A 5,000-nucleotide genomic window follows, 5' to 3' on the forward strand; every position below is an offset into this window, starting at 1 on the left:
GGAAGACACGCTGATTCCTTCAGTGTAGCGCGCGTGCGGCCCAGAACATCTAAGGGCATCACAGACCTGTTATTGCTCAATCTCGTGCGGCTAGAAGCCGCCTGTCCCTCTAAGAAGAAAAGTAATCGCTGACAGCACGAAGGATGTCACGCGACTAGTTAGCAGGCTAGAGTCTCGTTCGTTATCGGAATTAACCAGACAAATCGCTCCACCAACTAAGAACGGCCATGCACCACCACCCACCGAATCAAGAAAGAGCTATCAATCTGTCAATCCTTCCGGTGTCCGGGCCTGGTGAGGTTTCCCGTGTTGAGTCAAATTAAGCCGCAGGCTCACTCCTGGTGGTGCCCTTCCGTCAATTCCTTTAAGTTTCAGCTTTGCAACCATACTTCCCCCGGAACCCAAAAGCTTTGGTTTCCCTGGAGGCTGCCCGCCGAGTCATCGGAGGAACTGCGGCGGATCGCTGGCTGGCATCGTTTATGGTTAGAACTAGGGCGGTATCTGATCGCCTTCGAACCTCTAACTTTCGTTCTTGATTAATGAAAACATACTTGGCAAATGCTTTCGCTTCTGTTCGTCCTTGCGACGATCCAAGAATTTCACCTCTAACGTCGCAATACGAATGCCCCCGCCTGTCCCTATTAATCATTACCTCGGGTTCCGAAAACCAACAAAATAGAACCGAGGTCCTATTCCATTATTCCATGCACACAGTATTCAGGCGGGCTTGCCTGCTTTAAGCACTCTAATTTGTTCAAAGTAAACGTGCCGGCCCACCCGAGACCACTCAATAAAGAGCACCCTGTAGGATTTCAACGGGGTCCGCCTCGGGACGCACGAGCACGCACGGGGCGGTCGCACGCCTTCGGCTCGCCCCACCGGCAGGACGTCCCACGATACATGCCAGTTAAACACCGACGGGCGGTGAACCAACAGCGTGGGACACAAATCCAACTACGAGCTTTTTAACCGCAACAACTTTAATATACGCTATTGGAGCTGGAATTACCGCGGCTGCTGGCACCAGACTTGCCCTCCAATAGATACTCGTTAAAGGATTTAAAGTGTACTCATTCCGATTACGGGGCCTCGGATGAGTCCCGTATCGTTATTTTTCGTCACTACCTCCCCGTGCCGGGAGGGGGTAATTTGCGCGCCTGCTGCCTTCCTTGGATGTGGTAGCCGTTTCTCAGGCTCCCTCTCCGGATCGAACCCTGATTCCCCGTTACCCGTTACAACCATGGTAGGCGCAGAACCTACCATCGACAGTTGATAGGCAGACATTTGAAAGATGCGTCGCCGGTACGAGGACCGTGCGATCAGCCCAAAGTTATTCAGAGTCACCAAGGGCAAACGGACCGGACGAGCCGACCGATTGGTTTTGATCTAATAAAAGCGTCCCTTCCATCTCTGGTCGGGACTCTGTTTGCATGTATTAGCTCTAGAATTACCACAGTTATCAAGTAACGTGGGTACGATCTAAGGAACCATAACTGATTTAATGAGCCATTCGCGGTTTCACCTTAATGCGGCTTGTACTGAGACATGCATGGCTTAATCTTTGAGACAAGCATATGAACTACTGGGCAGGATCAACCAGGGAGCTGCGTCAACTAGAGCTGAGCAGCCGGCCGCCCGGGAGTGTGTCCCGGGGGCCCGCGCGAACACGCAAGCGTCCGCTCAATCATTCTGCAAACAGGAGGAGGCTGAGCTCCCCTGCACAATACACCTCGAAACCCTCTCAGGTCCCGGCGGCGCGCAGCGCCGTCCCAAGTACTTGGTCGGGTTCGAGAGAGGCGCAATCGCCCGGAGTTAGGCGAGTAGACGCTTTCGGTGCGACCACCCGTGCTCCCAACTGAGCTTGCCGCTGCCGACAGAGGCCCGGGAGCGTGCTGTCGTGGCATTGCCGGCGGGAGACAACACGCGCCACCTACGGTGACCGGCAGCTCCAACGCCAGCGCCACAGAAGGACAAAAGCCCCACTTGGGTGCCGAAGCGAACTCTCCCAGCACAGCGCACACGCCAACACATCCGCACAGCTGCGATACAAACCACCAGCGAGAACCGCTGGGGCGACCGAGCAGCAGACGGCGTCGCGGCGCCGAGCGCCGGGCGGCGGCGCATCCTCAACGCACACAGTCCTCAATCGGACCAGCACACTGCAGATGTCCACCGCGCTTCGCACCGGGCCCGCGAGGACCTACTTTGGCCGCACGGCGCCGCGCGCAGGGTGCGCCGGCGCGCAGCTGCGACGCCTGCCGCGTCCGTCGGCCGGCGCGCCTGCCACTGGCCGCCCCCACCAGCCGGCTGTAGCGCGGTGCGCCCACGCACCGCGCGGCCAGCACGCCGGGAGGCGCCCCCTCACCGGCCGGGGACGGTCCCACCCAGCCACCGCCGCGTATCGCTTCACACCCAGATGCCGTTCAGTTTCGTCGGCATGGTGGGTATCGCTGGAACAACCGGTTAGTACCTCAACCTATCGTCGCCATCACCGATTCACCCCTAGCGAGAACAACCGCACCACAACGGGTTACCATTTCTTCATTTGCGTAACTTCACCAGAAAACGTAGGCGTCCATCGCCATTTGCAACTTCAACCATTATTGCATGCCTGTGTCAGGTGTCACGCCACACTACGTCTGCCCACATACACGCAACAAAATGTGCACGCCTAGACAATACGTGGAAGGTGGCCCCCGTACGTATGCGATGTCCATTGCTCGAACGACTGTCAACCGGCTTCTGTAGCATGTCGCAGATATGGAACGCGCTGCACCATGCCATCACGGTGTGTGAGGAGAGACGACTAGGTCCGAATACATCAACAGACAGCTCATGCTGATCGCCATCCACGGCGTCCGTTCCTCCCACACGTCTCTATGGCGTACCACACTGCAATCCAGCTCTCATAGGGAGACGACACGTAGCTGCGTGCACAATATTTGCACTGTATGGTCCGCCGTTTTTGGGCGCAGTCGTTGTACGGTCACACATGTGCCACGATGTATCATTCAGTACATAAGGACGAATGTGCAGTACAGATTGTGGTTCACGCGTACGACATCAGCGGACAGTTGACACAGGCCGCACCACAACGTAGCCTGCGTACGTCGCATGCGAAGGGCATTGAACATGCAAACTTGTCACCAACCACCTTGCGAAGGCAGGGGCAAGGTGGGGACGTGGGGAGAGGTGGGGGGGGGGGGGGGGGCGGCATGTACGCCCTGCTGCCATCCACATTACAGTGTACAGCAGGAGCATGTGGAAAGTCAGCAAGACTTGCAAGGTGTTTTAACATGAAGCGATACACAGGGGAGCGGGCCAGTGCGAGTAGCGAACTATATTGCGAGGGTTGCGGGTGGGCAACACTACACTAATTGAACGAGTCGTATAACAATTACAGAGCAGGTTTAGGCGACAACGTGGGTTACGATAGGCGACAACGTGGGTTACGTTAGGGGACAACGTGGGTTACGTTAGGGGACAACGTGGGTTACGTTAGGGGACAACGTGGGTTACGTTAGGGGACAACGTGGGTTACGTTAGGGACAACGTGGGTTACGTTAGGGACAACGTGGGTTACGTTAGGGGACAACGTGGGTTAGGTTAAGGCACAACATGGGTTAGGTTAAGGCACAACATGGGTTAGGTTAAGGCACAACATGGGTTAGGTTAAGGCACAACATGGGTTAGGTTAAGGCACAACATGGTTAGGTTACGGCACAACATGGTTAGGTTAAGGCACAACATGGGTTAGGTTAGGGGACAACATGGGTTAGGTTAGGGGACAACATGGGTTAGGTTAAGGCACAACATGGTTAGGTTAAGGCACAACATGGGTTAGGTTAGGGGACAACATGGGTTAGGTTAGGGCACAACATGGGTTAGGTTAGGGGACAACATGGGTTAGGTTAGGGGACAACATGGGTTAGGTTAGGGGACAACATGGGTTAGGTTAGGGGACAACATGGGTTAGGTTAGGGGACAACATGGGGTTAGGTTAGGGGACAACATGGGTTAGGTTAGGGGACAACATGGGTTAGGTTAGGGGACAACATGGGTTAGGTTAAGGCACAACATGGGTTAGGTTAGGGACAACATGGGTTAGGTTAGGGGACAACATGGGTTAGGTTAGGGGACAACATGGGTTAGGTTAGGGGACAACATGGGTTAGGTTAAGGCACAACATGGGTTAGGTTAGGGCACAACATGGGTTAGGTTAGGGCACAACATGGGTTAGGTTAGGGCACAACATGGGTTAGGTTAGGGGACAACATGGGTTAGGTTAGGGGACAACATGGGTTAGGTTAGGGGACAACATGGGTTAGGTTAGGGGACAACATGGGTTAGGTTAGGGGACAACATGGGTTAGGTTAGGGGACAACATGGGTTAGGTTAGGGACAACATGGGTTAGGTTAGGGGACAACATGGGTTAGGTTAGGGGACAACATGGGTTAGGTTAGGGGACAACATGGGTTAGGTTAAGGCACAACATGGGTTAGGTTAAGGCACAACATGGGTTAGGTTAGGGGACAACATGGGTTAGGTTAGGGGACAACATGGGTTAGGTTAGGGGACAACATGGGTTAGGTTAAGGCACAACATGGGTTAGGTTAGGGACAACATGGGTTAGGTTAAGGCACAACATGGGTTAGGTTAGGGGACAACATGGGTTAGGTTAGGGACAACATGGGTTAGGTTAAGGCACAACATGGGTTAGGTTAAGGCACAACATGGGTTAGGTTAAGGCACAACATGGGTTAGGTTAGGGGACAACATGGGTTAGGTTAGGGGACAACTTGGGTTAGGTTAGGGGACAACATGGGTTAGGTTAAGGCACAACATGGGTTAGGTTAAGGCACAACATGGGTTAGGTTAGGGGACAACATGGGTTAGGTTAGGGGACAACATGGGTTAGGTTAGGGGACAACATGGGTTAGGTTAAGGCACAACATGGGTTAGGTTAGGGGACAACATGGGTTAGGTTAAGGCACAACAT

General features: G+C 54.3%; 1 non-coding gene across 1 annotated transcript in view; it reads right to left on the bottom strand.

Annotated features, from left to right (window-relative positions):
* The window catches only part of LOC124771412, a 1,908-nt gene extending 305 nt beyond the window's left edge, over nucleotides 1-1,603 (bottom strand). Inside the window, exon 1 of the ribosomal RNA XR_007013422.1 lies at nucleotides 1-1,603. This exon is cut by the window's left edge and continues 305 nt beyond it. This is a non-coding gene — a ribosomal RNA (small subunit ribosomal RNA).
* Between the last annotated feature and the right edge of the window lie 3,397 nt (nucleotides 1,604-5,000).

Source organism: Schistocerca piceifrons, unplaced genomic scaffold (assembly GCF_021461385.2).
Source record: "Schistocerca piceifrons isolate TAMUIC-IGC-003096 unplaced genomic scaffold, iqSchPice1.1 HiC_scaffold_936, whole genome shotgun sequence".
Taxonomy (NCBI): domain Eukaryota; kingdom Metazoa; phylum Arthropoda; class Insecta; order Orthoptera; family Acrididae; genus Schistocerca; species Schistocerca piceifrons.